The following is a 16,105-nucleotide window of genomic DNA, read 5'->3' as shown; positions in this document are numbered from 1 at the left end:
TAATATAGACTGTACTGTATTGACTCTGTTTTACAAATCATTTATTGAGAGTATTTTAACTTTTTGTATTGTTTGTTGGTTTGGCAATGCCACTGTCAGCCAGAGAAACATGCTGAGAAGGATTATTACCATAGCAAGCAAGGTACTTGGAGTCAAACAGACAGGCCTGGATGAGATCTTTAAGGTCAGTGCCCTCCGTAAGGCTCACAAAATCATTTTAGACCCAAGCCACCCCCTGTACCTGGACTTTGAATTACTCCCCTCTGGGCGCAGGTATAGGGCACCCCTCAGCAGGAAAAACAGAACGAGACAATCATTTGTGCCAGGTGTGATATCCCTCCTAGCTCGGGCTAATGTTCCCATTGACCCTGTAAGGCCAGCAGGCTAGTCTTTTCTTCTCTAAAAACATTTTTTTTATTACTACTAAAATTATTTGTTATTATTATTATTTTTATTGGTGCGTAACTGTTATGAAAGTTGTATTGTTAATCTTGTTTTGTATTTAAACGCCACTTAAAATGTGTACATGACACTGCAACAAAATGTCCCCATGGGGACAATAAAGTCAGTAAGTAAGTAAGTAAGTAAGTAATGATTTTGCATGCTGTTTTAATATTTTTTTTTACATAGATTAGTTATTTGAGACGACCATGATAAGCAGTTGCTAGCTGCACTCCCAATAGTTTGGATTCTGCGAGATGATGCAATCTCTATTGCACTCCACACTGCCCTTTCCCACCAGGACAAAAGGAACACCTACAGTGCCTTGCGAAAGTATTCGGCCCCCTTGAACTTTGCGACCTTTTGCCACATTTCAGGCTTCAAACATAAAGATATAAAACTGTATTTTTTTGTGAAGAATCAACAACAAGTGGGACACAATCATGAAGTGGAACGACATTTATTGGATATTTCAAACTTTTTTAACAAATCAAAAACTGAAAAATTGGGCGTGCAAAATTATTCAGCCCCTTTACTTTCAGTGCAGCAAACTCTCTCCAGAAGTTCAGTGAGGATCTCTGAATGATCCAATGTTGACCTAAATGACTAATGATGATAAATACAATCCACCTGTGTGTAATCAAGTCTCCGTATAAATGCACCTGCACTGTGATAGTCTCAGAGGTCCGTTAAAAGCGCAGAGAGCATCATGAAGAACAAGGAACACACCAGGCAGGTCCGAGGTACTGTTGTGAAGAAGTTTAAAGCCGGATTTGGATACAAAAAGATTTCCCAAGCTTAAAACATCCCAAGGAGCACTGTGCAAGCGATAATATTGAAATGGAAGGAGTATCAGACCACTGCAAATCTACCAAGACCTGGCTGTCCCTCTAAACTTTCAGCTCATACAAGGAGAAGACTGATCAGAGATGCAGCCAAGAGGCCCATGATCACTCTGGATGAACTGCAGAGATCTACAGCTGAGGTGGGAGACTCTGTCCATAGGACAACAATCAGTCGTATATTGCACAAATCTGGCCTATGGAAGAGTGGCAAGAAGAAAGCCATTTCTTAAAGATATCCATAAAAAGTGTTGTTTAAAGTTTGCCACAAGCCACCTGGGAGACACACCAAACATGTGGAAGAAGGTGCTCTGGTCAGATGAAACCAAAATTTAACTTTTTTGGCAACAATGCAAAACGTTATGTTTGGAGTAAAAGCAACACAGCTCATCACCCTGAACACACCATACCCACTGTCAAACATGGTGGTGGCAGCATCATGGTTTGGGCCTGCTTTTCTTCAGCAGGGACAGGGAAGATGGTTAAAATTGATGGGAAGATGGATGGAGCCAAATACAGGACCATTCTGGAAGAAAACCTGATGGAGTCTGCAAAAGACCTGAGACTGGGACGGAGATTTGTCTTCCAACAAGACAATGATCCAAAACACAAAGCAAAATCTACAATGGAATGGTTCAAAAATAAACATATCCAGGTGTTAGAATGGCCAAGTCAAAGTCCAGACCTGAATCCAATCGAGAATCTATGGAAAGAACTGAAAACTGCTGTTCACAAATGCTCTCCATCCAACCTCACTGAGCTCGAGCTGTTTTGCAAGGAGGAATGGGAAAAAATTTCAGTCTCTCGATGTGCAAAACTGATAGAGACATACCCCAAGCGACTTATAGCTGTAATCGCAGCAAAAGGTGGCGCTACAAAGTATTAACTTAAGGGGGCTGAATAATTTTGCACGCCCAATTTTTCAGTTTTTGATTTGTTAAAAAAGTTTGAAATATCCAATAAATGTCGTTCCACTTCATGTTTGTGTCCCACTTGTTGTTGATTCTTCACAAAAAAATACAGTTTTATATCTTTATGTTTGAAGCCTGAAATGTGGCAAAAGGTCGCAAAGTTCAAGGGGGCCGAATAGTTTCGCAAGGCACTGTATGTGAGAATGCTGTTCATTGACTACAGCTCAGTGTTCAACACCATAGTACCCTCAAAGCTCATCACTAAGCTAAGGATCCTGGGACTAAACACCTCCCTCTGCAACTGGATCCTGGACTTCCTGACAGGCCGCCCCCAGGTAGTGAGGGTAGGTAGCAACACATCTGCCACGTTGATCCTCAACACTGGAGCTCCCCAGGGATGCGTGCTCAGTCCCCTCCTGTACTCCCTGTTCACCCACGACTGCATGGCCAGGCACGACTCCAACACCATCATTACGTTTGCTGACGACACAACAGTGGTAGGCCTGATCACCGACAACGACGAGACAGCCTATAGGGAGGAGGTCAGAGACCTGGTCGGGTGGTGCCAGAATAACAACCTATCCCTCAATGTAACCAAGACTAAGGAGATGATTGTGGACTACAGGAAAAGGAGCACCGAGCACGTCCCCATTCTCATCGACGGGGCTGTAGTGGAACAGGTTGAGAGCTTCTAATTCCTTGGTGTCCACATCAACAACAAACTAGATTGGTCCAAACACACCAAGACAGTCATGAAGAGGGCACGACAAAGCCCCCTCAGGAAAAAAAGATTTGGCATGGTTCCTGAGATCCTCAAAATATTCTACAGCTGCAACCGAGAGCATCTGACTGGTTGCATCACTGCATGGTACAGCAATTGCTCGGCCTCCGACCGCAAGGCACTTCAGAGGGTAGTGCGCACGGCCCAGTACATCACTGGGGCAAAGCTGCCTGCCATCCAGGACCTCTACACCAGGCGGTGTCAGAGGAAGGTCCTAAAAATTGTCAGACCCCAGCCACCCCAGTCATAGACTGTTCTCTCTACTACCGCATGGCAAGCGGTACCGGAGTGCCAAGTCTAGGACAAAAAGGCTTCTCAACAGTTTTTAACCCCAAGCCATAAGACTCCTAAACAGGTAATCAAATGGCTACCCGGACTATTTGCATTGTGTGCCCCCCCAACCCCTCTTTTACGCTGCTGCTACTCTCTGTTTATCTTATATGCATAGTCACTTTAACGATACCTACATGTACATACTACCTCAATAAGCCTGACTAACAGGTGTCTGTATATAGCCTTGCTACTCTTTTTTCAAATGTCTTTCTACTGTTGTTTTATTTCTTTACTTACACACACACACACACACACACACACACACACACACACACACACACACACACACACACACACACACACACACACACACACATGCCTTTTTTTGGCACCATTGGTTAGAGCCTGTAAGTAAGCATTTCACTGTAAGGTTTACACCTGTTGTATTCGGCGCACCTTGCAAATACACTTTGATTTGATTTGATTTAAGTGTACCAGGTGAAAGTGTTTGATCCAGGGTTTGGATGGCTTGCTACTTTGTGATCTCGGATTACGAATCAGACATATTGTACTGTAACTCTTGTGGTTTGGAGCCACAGCCAGCCAATCGTTGATTGTGGTGATTTGTAAATAGGACACATCCTCATTTAACTTGCTGTTGATTCATGAGGTAACCTCCTGCTCTGACTGAGATATCTCTTGTGGATTTTGTTCCAGAGATGTGTTGTTTAGTTGGTTCATTAGGAGAGGCATGGGGACTGTTAAACTTTGGGCCAACAAAAATCACTGGCACTGTGAACTGCATTTTATTGTTATTCTCTAACAAGGGGGGGGGGGGGGGTTCCACCAAGGGAGAGAGTTTTCATTCTATGCCGCAAGTGTGCAAGTATGCAAGCCTACACACACACAACACACAGACAGACACACAAACACAGTCATGTATAACTAACCTTGTGGCGACACACAATTCAGTCCCATTCCAAATCCTATTTTCCCTATCCCCTATATTCCCTAACCCTAAACCTAACCCTAACTCGTACTCTTACCCTAACCTTAACCTGAAAACCTAACCAAATCAAATCAAATTTCATTGGTCACATACACATGTTTAAGCAGATGTTATTGCGGATGTAGCAAAATGCTTGTGTTTCTAGCTTCAACAGTGCAGTAATATCTAACAATTTCACAACAATACACACAAATCTAAAGAAAAGGAAGGGAATTAAGAATATATAAATATTCGGACGAGCAATGTCGGAGCGGCATAGACTAAGATACAGTAGAAAATAATAGAATACAATATATACATATGAGACGAGTAATGCAAAACATGTAAACATTATTAAAGTGACCAGTGATTTCAAGTCTATATGTATACAGGCATGGCCAAATGTTTTGAGAATGACACGAATATTCATTTTCACAAAATCTGCTGCCTCAGTTTGTATGATGGCAATTTGCATATACTCCAGAATGTTATGAAGAGTGATCAGATGAATTGCAATTAATTGCAAAGTCCCTCTTTGCTATGCAAATTAACTGAATCCCCAAAAAACATTTCCACTGCATTTCAGCCCTGCCACAAAAGGACCAGCTGACATCATGTCAGTGATTCTCTCGTTAACACAGGTGTGAGTGTTGACAAGGACAAGGCTGGAGATCACTCTGTCATGCTGATTGAGTTCAAATAACAGACTGGAAGCTTCAAAAGGAGGGTGAAGCTTGGAATCATTGTTCTTCCTCTGTCAACCATGGTTGCCTGCAAGGAAACACGTGCCATCATCATTGCTTTGCACAAAAAGGGCTTCACAGGCAAGGATCATCAAGAACTTCAAGGAGAGCGGTTCAAATGTTGTGAAGGAGGCTTCAGGGCACCCAAGAAAGTCCAGCAAGCGCCAGGACCGTCTCCTAAAGTTGATTCAGCTGCGGGATCGGGGCACCACCAGTACAGAGCTTGCTCAGGAATGGCAGCAGGCAGGTGTGAGTGCATCTGCACGCACAGTGAGTCGAAGAATTTTGGAGGATGTCCTGGTGTCAAGAAGGGCATCAAAGAGGCCACTTCTCTCCAGGAAAAACATCAGGGACAGACTGATATTCTACAAAAGGCACAGGGATTGGACTGCTGAGGACTGGGGTAGAGTCATTTTTCTGATTGTTTAGGGCATCCGGATAAAAGCTTGTCCGGAGAAGACAAGGTGAGCGCTATCAACAGTCCTGTGTCATGCCAACAGTAAAGCATCCTGAGACACTGCAAATATTGACTCTTTGCATCAACTTCATGTAATTGTCAATAAAAGCCTTTGACACTTATGAAATGCTTGTAATTATACTTCAGTGTTCCATAGTAACATCTGACAAAAAATATTTAAAGACACTGAAGCAGCAAACTTTGTGGAAATTAATATTTGTGTCATTCTCAACTTTTGGCCACGATTGTAGGTCAGCAGCCTCTAAGGTGCTACTGATGGCTATATAACAGTCTGATGGCCTTGAGATAGAAGCTGTTTTTCAGTCTCTCGGTCCCAGCTTTGATGCACCTGTACTGATCTCGCCTTCTGGATGATAGTTGGTGAACAGGCAGTGGCTCAGATGCAGTTTATCACAGTGCCATCCGTTTGGTTACGAAAGCACCTTATACCACCCACCACTGCGACCTGTATGTTCTAGTCGGCTGGCCCTCGCTACATATTCGTCGCCAGACCCACTGGCTCCAGGTCATCAACAAGTCCATGCTAGGTAAAGCTCCGCCTTATCTCAGTTCACTGCTCATGATGGCAACACCCACCCGTAGCACGCGCTCCAGCAGGTGTATCTCACTGATCATCCCTAAAGCCAACACCTCATTTGGCCACCTTTCCTTCCAGTTCTCTGCTGCCTGTGACTGGAACGAATTGCAAAAACCGTTGAAGTTGGAGACTTTTATCTCCCTCACCAACTTTAAACATCCGCTATCTGAGCAGCTAACCGATCACTGCAGCTGTACATAGTTCATCGGTAAATAGCCCACCCAATTTACCTACCTCATCCCCATACTGTTTTATTTATTTACTTTTCTGCTCTTTTGCACACCAGTATCTCTACCTGCACATGACCATCTGATCATTTATCACTCCAGTGTTAATCTTCTAAATTGTAATTATTCGCCTACCTCCTCATGCCTTTTGCACACAATGTATATAGACTCTTTAAAAAATAAAAATAAATCCTACTGTGTTATTGACTTGTTTATTGTTTAGTCCATGTGCAACTCTGTGTTGCTGTCTGTTCACACTGCTATGCTTAATCTTGGCCAGGTCGCAGTTGTAAATGAGAACTTGTTCTCAACTAGCCTACCTGGTTAAATAAAGGTCAAATAAAATAAAAAATAAAATAAAAAGCACTTCATGATGACAGAAGTGAGTGCTACAGGGCGATAGTCATTTAGTTCAGTTACCTTTGATTTCTTAGGTACAGGAACAATGGTGAACATCTTGAAGCATGTGGGGACAGAAGACTGGGATAGGGAGAGATTGAATATGTCCGTAAACACTCCAGCCAGCTGGTCTGCGCATGCACTGAGGACGCGGCTAGGGAAGCCTTCTGGGCCGGCAGCCTTACGAGGGTTAACACTGTTTGTATTCGTCCATATTCCCAGTCACCTTGCCATGGTTATGTGCGGTGGTTCGCGCTTTCAGTTTTGTGCGAATCCTGCCATCTATCCACGGTTTCTGGTTTGGCTAGGTTTTAATTGTCAAAGTGGGTACAACATCTCCTATACACTTCCTGATAAACTCAGTCACTGTATCAGTGTATTCGTCAGTGTCATTCTCGGAGGCTAAATGGAACATATCCCAGTCCGCGTGATCAAAACAATCTTGAAGCGTGGATTTCGATTGATCAGACCAGTGTTGAATAGTACTTAGCACGGGTACTTCCTGTTTGAGTTTCTGCCTATAGGAAGGGAGGAGCAAAATGGAGTCGTGATCAGATTTGCCGAAGGGAGGGTGGAGGTGGTTGAGCGTTTTAGCAACACAAGTACTACAGTCAATGTGTTGATATAACTTTTGTTTTGTTAAAATCCCCAGCTACAATAAATAAGGCCTCAGAATATGTGGTTTCCAGTTTGCAGTGAAGTCCAGTGAAGTTATTTGAGGGCCGTCGTGGTGTTGGCTTGATAGGGAATATACACGGCTGTGACTATAACCAATGAGAATTGTCTTGGGAGTTAATAAGGTTGGCATTTGTTTGTGAGGTATTCTAGGTCGGGTGAACCAAAGGACTTGAGTTCCTGTATGTTATCACAATCCCACCAGTTAATCATGAAACATGCACCCCCACCCTTCTTCTTCCCGGAGAGATATTTATTCCTGTCTGCGTGATGAACTGAGAACCCAACTGGCTGTACGGACTCAGACAGTATATCCCGAGAGAGCCAAATTTCCGTGAAACAGAGTATGTTACAATCCCTGATGTCTTTCTGGAAGGAAATCCTCACCCTGAGCTCATCAACTTTATTATCCAGAGACTGAATATTAGCGAGTAATACACTCGGAAGTGGTGGGTGGTGCGCACGCTTCCTGATTCGGACTAGAAGTCCCCTCTGAATACCTCCTCTGCGCCGGTGGTGTTTTGAATCAGCCTATGGAATCAGTTCAATCGCCCTGGGGGGTACGAACAAAGGATCCGTTTAGGGAAGGGTTATAATTCCTGGTCCTAATGCTGGTAATGCTGGTGTGTTACTGCCACTATGATATCCAAACGTTCTTCCTGGCTGCATGAAATAACACCAAAAAGATTATGGGCAAATAATGTAAGAAATAACACAAAAAAAAACGAAATACTGCAAAGTTGCCTAGGCGCTAGAAGCATGGCTGCCTTATCTGTCGGCACCATTTTTACTACTTTACTACTAAAACCTTGAACCTAACCCTAAACCTAGCTCCTAACCCTAACCCTAAACCTAGCTCCTAACCCTAACCCTAAACCTAGCTCCTAACCCTAACCCTAAAACTAACCCTAGCTCCTAAACCTAATTCTAATCCGAACACTAATTCTAACCTTAACACTAAAAATAGCATTTGACCTTGTGGGGACCAACAAAATGTCCCCAGTTGGTCAAATTTTGCTTGATTACTATTCTTGCGGGGGCTAGTTAAACACATCCACGCACGCACACGCACGCACGCACGCACACACGCACACACGCACACACACACACACACACACACACACACACACACACACACACACACACACACAGAGTAATAATACAGTGCTCTTTACATTTCTTCCTATGATTTAGATGGATATAAAGTTAGTCATGGTTAACTTGCTGCTTCCTCTTGATGAATTAGATTCCTTTCAAAGACACTATACACTCTTCCTCTCATTAAGGAAATACACACTGATGGGATTTGTGGATAGGCAACCAACCATGATGAAGAGAATAAACATGAAACACTAAGTCTACTCAGTTTGATACATCATTTAGGAAAGTTATGAGGAGATAGTTCACCTGTGTTTGTGAGCAAGTGTAATCAATCATCACAGCACTCCACTGGGCATACCTTGTAAACTACTTATGCAAAGCATGACGTTCCATTTGAATGGTTGGTTCAAGTAACCAACTCCTCTGTCAATGTACATTTATCCATACAGTATTGGCTGAATATTCTGCATTGTGGTCAATCACTTTAATTTACAGTATATCTAAAGGGATATACTTGTTGAGGCTTTTATCAAATCATGAAAATGTAGAGGTCTTTCTTGGAGAACTCGTTGCCTCTCGGACATGTGCTTTGTGCATGTCAGACATCTCTCAATGCACATTCAGGAGTCGCAATGATTTATTCCTATTTATCACATTAGAGCAGACATGTCAGGGAGTCTTCACTATTGTCTATTCAGACATAATGTTTCATTGCCTCCTGTCATGTTAGCGTGCCTATTTGCAGAAACAGCCATGCACCTTATAAATGTTGTTGTTACAATGAAACAACTGACTTGTACCCTTCATTTCAGACAACGCCATGCTCTGTGAGATGAAGTGACGGCCTTCTGAAAAGGCATACTGGAGGGAACTGGCTCCGTCCTTGGATTTGTTTGACAGTCTGATTTGTTTCGCACTGATCTGTAGCTGGCCCTGAAAGGTCGCAGTGTTAAGATACAAAATAAGTGGGAGACAACAATTTCTCAAGCCTTTCCAGTCATGTACACGTTACATTTTCTCCAGGACCTCCAGCATGGAGTCCCTGCTTTGACCTTTTGGACTCATCTGTCTGTCTGTACTGTGGTAGTTCCCTCCGGATATGTGGACTTGTGGTTCACACCAGACCGGTGTGAAATCTGTCATTGTTGTCCCGGTGCTGACATTCACAGCACCCGCAGACTAGCCCCAGCCTACTCAAAGTGATCAACGTCTTTGGCGAGGCAGCACATGGAGCGTGTGTGACAGGATTGTGACAGGATTGTGACAGGATTGTCAAGGCGATTGCTTCTGCTGGTAGACTACTGCGGCTGCTGAGAGTCTTTAGAGAGTGGCATCAAGCTACTAAGCCACCTTCCTCATCTCCCTGCGTGAGCCTGTGATACTGTCATTTCATCAAACTGAGCAATCATTTTATCTCACCTCGATCAGCAGCACAGCCACGTCAGTCATGGACAGAGCTCATTTCTCTCTGGCCTGAACACGGAGGTAATCAGGATTCCACTTTCTCAACGACTCATTTTCTGCACATGGCTCTGTGACATCAATTTGTCAGGGAGGGGTTATGTGATAGCAGAAGAGCATGAAGTGAAGGTTTTTGCCTAATTTCACTTAGTTCATAAGTATCCTTTCACATAAGGATTGTGATCTGCAGTGAATTAATTTCATCTGTGGATCAAAAATACAATGCAACAGCAAACTATCTTGGATTGATTATCCTACCCCAAGGGCAAGCATTGTCCATGGCCAGTACTAGAGAGATGGAATATCCTATACCGTTACTAATGGTGTCTGCCTGGAGAGTGCGTTGTACTCTCCAGGCAGAGTACTAACGGACCGTTAGAGGATTGCTGAGCTCTCAGAAATTAAAAATTAAAAAGGAACTCCTCCAAAATGTCACAGTGACTACAGTTCAGGAAGAGCTAGTTGGGACCGTCTGAAGAGAACAAGGACATACTCAATATAATACACAACCTTCCCGATGACAACGCTCTTGGGAACTGTTAGGGATTTATGTAGCTGTAGTTTTCGTGCTTTTGTCTAGGGAACAATAGCGAAGGCATAAAGTGCATTGGCAAAAACATTTTTGGCCATAAATAAGTTTCTTCTGGCTTCACTTACGATATGTTACATGTCCCCATAATAACGATAGATTGTCTAACCATGAAAATTATCTTGGGAGATAAATAATTTGAACTTGCAATGAGACAAACTACTGCTCTTATCAACATTTATGACACCATAACATTCCTGCATTCCTACAGCTATGTTGCTGTGAGTGGAACATGGGGGATTTCCCCCGCATAATTACAGATGAGCTGCAGTGGTGGAAAAAGTACCAAATTGTCAGACTTGAGTAAAAGTAAAGATACCTTAATAGAAAATGACTCAAGTAAAAGTGAAAGTCACCCAGTAAAATATTATTTGAGTATTTGGTTTTAAATATACTTAAGTATTGAAAGTAAATGTAATTGCTCAAATACACTTAAGTATAAAAAGTAAAAGTATAAATCATTTAAAATTCCTTATATTAAGCAAATCAGATGGCACAATTGTATTTTTAATCTTATTACCGGATAGCCAGGGGCACACTCCAACACTCAGACATAATTTACAAACCAAGCATTTGTGTTTAGTGAGTACGCCAGATCAGAGACTGTGTGACCAGGGATTTTCTCGTGATAAGTGTGTGAATTGGACCATTTTCCTGTCCAGCTAAGCATTCAAAATGTAACAAGTACTTTTGGGTGTCAGGGGAAATGTATGGAGTAAAAAGTACATTATTTTCATTAGGAATGTAGTGAACTAAAAGTAAAATTTGTCAAAAATATAAAGTACATATACCCACAAAAAACTTAAGTAGTACTTTGAAATATTTTTACTTAAATACTTTACACCACTGTCTGCAACATCTCCTTACACAGCCCAAGCCCACTCAGAACCAGAGCTATTGTAAGACATTATTTATGGTCTGTTTGAGCAGAGGTGGCTCTCCTGTGACACACCAGGGGACGACGTCAAACATAAAAGCAGCCATTACAGGGACTGGCTTCCCCCAGTATAGTCTCCTGACTGGGACAAGCAGAGCCGCTCAGAATGACTAACGCTGCATTTTACATTTGAAATGCAAACTTACACATGAAAGGAGCATCATATTAATGAAGTGCTCAGAATATATTTTGATTACGGTATGACAGTGCAAACCCTCACTGAAGTAGTCGCATGTTATCTCACTACAAAGGACACTTACACAGTGATACATAATGCATGTGTACAGATCTCTACCCTTTGCAAAGCTGATGCCATGCTGTGGGCACATGTTAAGATGGTGGAGCCATGCATAGTTATTCAGCCCTGTGTGACCCTGAAACTGATCAGGAGTCTCTGTTTTAGTTCCAAGTCCCTGGTGTGAGCCATGGCCACTCTTGGCTTTCCACCAAATCTGCTACATCATGAAGCAGATGGACACACATACGCTCGCGCACGCACTAACATGCAGGGTTAGCGTTAGGGTTCTAGTTAGGGTGGGGATTGAGCCGGGATGGGGACATGACGCTAGGGTTAGGATTATATAAGGACATATTGGAGGAATCTTTGAGACATGGTGCAGGAGTCCGCCTTCCGGTAGCTCCTGCTCAAGTTAACCACTGCAAACACGCACGCACACACAGACACACGCACACACATACACACTCAGAGACACACACACCCTCTATGGACAAGCGATGACATGCATAGTTATGCTCTTCTTCCACTCTATGTTCTCTGTGGGTCTGTCACTGGTCCTTAGGGGGAGAGAGAGAGACAGAGAGAGAGAGAGAGAGAGACAGAGAGAGGGAGAGAGAGAGAGACAGAGAGACAGAGAGAGAGAGGGAGAGAGAGAGACAGAGAGAGAGGGAGAGAGAGACAGAGAGAGAGGGAGAGACAGAGAGAGACAGAGCGAGAGAGGGAGAGGGAGCGACAGAGAGGGAGAGACAGACAGAGAGAGACAGACAGAGAGAGACAGAGAGAGAGAGAGAGAGAGAGAGAGAGGGGGACAGGGACAGGGACAGGGAGAGAGAGAGAGACAGGGACAGAGAGAGAGAGAAAGGCGGCAGTGCTGTTGGCTCATAATGCATACCATTCCAACACTGTGGTCAGAGCATAGTGCCACAACGCTGATTCAGCATCTAGGACACACAGCCACAGGCATAGTGCCCCCTTATAGCTGGCACTCACTCTGGGGTCTAGCAGCAAGACAACTGCCTCATTCATCCATCTCATCCATGGGACAGTTCTGACACACAGCTCTCTACCCACTCATCTCATCCAGAGGGGACAATTAGCCAGAGTCTGGTGCATCTGGTGCCTATTGCTACTGCCACCACCATCTATTGAGCTAGTTGGAAAACTGTCCATCACACAGCGGTTGGTTTGTCCCCAACCTTGAGCGTTAGAGTGGAACATTTTATATTGGCTAAAGAGGTGTTGTAAGGAAACAGATTCTGTCCATCTCTCAGTGCTCTGTTCTCTTTCGGAGTCAGAGGACTGATTGTGAGTTGTGACCTGAGCTTGTGACTCCACTTATCTTGAATGTAGATTGCGAGGCACCCTGTCTATGGCCCCTTGTCACCGTGGACAAGGTCATTGCTGATTGATGCCCTTTGATAGAGCGGCAGACTGAGCCCCTCCAATTAAAACATCACTACAATAATTGATTGGGCCCGAAACAGCCAACGGTCAAATGAAAGTTGTTCTCCAAACAGCACCCAGCAAAATGTGCTGCTTTGGTCCTTGATTAATAAAACATAAAGTCTCCCAGCCTCTCATTTCTCAGCACATTGACAACTTCTGCCTGAACAGTCATCAAATATTAAGACATAAATAGGCATTTACTTTATCTGGCACCAAGATCTACTTCTCATCTGTCTGTTCCCGGTTTATTCCTCATTTGGATCCCTTGGACAATCCCATTTACTATTCTATCTTCTCTATAGCATGGGGGGAAAGTTCAAAAGGGTGCTGAAGCTAAAACAGCTAGAGAGAGCCCTGGATTTTTTTAGTACCCAGGATGCTGTGTAGGATGGAGGGCGTGTCTGTGCGTGCGTGCAGGTGTGTATGTGTCCTGCTGGTTGAGGGTGTGTGTGTGACCACAGGGGGTTTGAATAACGACAGTGATGATAATGGACAGGGAAAGGGTGAGGATGTTGTGTCACATGTGTCACCACAGGGCACCACAGGGCACTATGGAGCCATTAATCTCCCTGGGAACATGTGACTATGGATGAGTGTGGAAGAATATATAAGGAGACAGAATACAGGAAGAAGATGACAACTATAACATTCATAGACATATACAGAGAGAGGCAGTAATGCACAGACCTCTAATAAGACACGGGCCGTTACTTCACACTGTATCCTCTCCCTACATCAGAGCTGCCTGCCAGGCAGCAGGAGTCAGGAGCCACATCTGATCTCAATGTGCATAATCTCTTAATTTCCCCCACGTCGTCACAATAATCGGCCAAACTCCATTAGCACTCTTTGGTGTGTCATGGTGTGAGCCGAGCCTCTCACAGCACCTCAGAGAGAGAGAGAGAGAGAGAGAGAGATGAACCTCAAAGCACCTCAGAGAGAGAGAGAGAGAGAGAGCGAGAGAGAGAGAGAGAGAGAGAGAAACAGAGACAGAGAGAGAGTGCTGAGCCTCCTAAAGCACCTCAGAGTGAGAGAGTGAGTGAGCTGAGCCTCTCACAGAACCTCAGAGAGAGAGAGATAATTCACAAAACGGGACAAACACCAAATTGAGACTGCATGCAGAATTCTGAAAAAATATCCTCAGTGTACAACGTAAAACACCACTTTTGGAAGTATAATGTTTACTGTAAATTCTTTATGGTTTATTTCACTTTTGTTTATTATCTATTTCACTAGCTTTGGCAATGTAAACATATGTTTCCCATGCCAATAAAGCCCTTAAATTGAATTGAAATTGAATTGAGAAATTGTGAGCAGAGCCTCTCACAGCACCTCAGAGAGAGAGAGAGAGAGTATGTCACACTGCTCAAAACACAACCTCCCTCCCTGGTCTGCTCCACTCCTTCCCAGTCGCTCCTCGATTGGGAAGGTCACATGGAGGTCTCTTCTGCTTCATCCCAGACTCAGCGGGACATGTCACGGGCTGTAACCAGACAGCACACCCAGAATAAGCTCCATGCTGATTCCCATAAAGGACCAGCGCATTATGTAAACATCAAGTAATTCTAACCCCATGAAAAGGACGTGACTCTTCAAAAAAGCGATTGGGATTTAATTAAGCAAATAAAATCCACAGTCAGCAGTCGATATATACTGTATGTCTCGCTGGGTAGCCATTTCATTGCAAGCAGTTTTTATTGCATTTTTTTATTTAAACAATATTCAGAACATGGAGCAAATAAAGGACAAGACTTCCTTGGTGGCTTTGATCTGTAGAACAGAGACCGTTATAGACCACAGAGGAGAGAAAGTGGAAAATCTGGAAAAGGAGAACTAGTTTCACTTAACATCAATTAGTAAAAATAAACAATACAAATGAAACATCCAGTCGAGCACGGGCGTGAATTGAAACACCAGCCTAGCATCAAATGTCTGACGTGTCTCTTACTTAGATTGTTTTCCTAATCATTGGATTGCCCATATCAGGCCTAAAATGCTGCATTTCCAATATACCAGCCGTAGTTTTGCTGGATGACAGTTAATCCTCTCTAATGCCTGCAATCCCTGTCGCTTCAACAGCTGTGGCTCTCAAATTAGAACATTACCCACGGAGCTGCATCACACTGATGCATAGCAGCCCCGTGTGCATGTGTACTGCTGGCTGAAAGTGTGTGTGGCTACGGGGGGTTGAGTAACGACAGTGATGATGATGGGCTGGGAAAGGGTGAGGATACAGGGAAACGTGTCACCATAGTGACCTGGGACACTATGGAGCCTGGCCAGCTGCCACCATGGACGTACATGCAGGACATACGCGGTCGCTTAGGGCCCTCAACTGCCATCAGTTTTTAGGAACTCAGAACTCAGGAATGTCAATTTACTGTCGAGCATTCGAATAGTAGAATACATGAGTGGGAATGTCGAAATGTGGTTGTGCATTAGCAGTTTCTCTCTTGTTAGTTCAGCCACTAGAAAGGTTTCCATCTAATTGGCGGCAGATGTTCATGCGAATATTCAAACATCTGCATAAAAACAACATGTGCATTTTCCCACCAGAGATGTTTCCATCAAACTGACTTGTTCCAGATAAAAGAACGTGCCTGATGACAATAGTAAGAAATAAAACACCGTTAGCAGGTTCAAATCCCAGAAATAAAAAATACAACTTAAATGGGTTTCCATAGTATTTTCAACTCTACTGATGGTTTCCTCACAAAAAAATGTTGCATTGTATAGGGAGTACGACCCCTTCGGTTTTGGCAAGTGAGCTCTAGCCAACAGCATGCAGAGCGCAGATACAGTACTGTATCTGTGAGCTGTTGGCTAGAGCTCATGTATAGCCTACATGATGAGATTATTATGGACTAAAGAGCAAGATTATTTTTATTTGTCAAACAGCAGCCATGCATCGATGATGACGTCACCAGAATAAGATCCTCGATATGTATTGGAAAGGAAGTGTCATTCAGAAGCCTTATAAAGCATATACATATGTCTG

Source organism: Oncorhynchus clarkii, chromosome 4 (assembly GCF_045791955.1).
Source record: "Oncorhynchus clarkii lewisi isolate Uvic-CL-2024 chromosome 4, UVic_Ocla_1.0, whole genome shotgun sequence".
NCBI lineage: Eukaryota > Metazoa > Chordata > Actinopteri > Salmoniformes > Salmonidae > Oncorhynchus > Oncorhynchus clarkii.
This window is presented reverse-complemented; position numbering follows the sequence as displayed.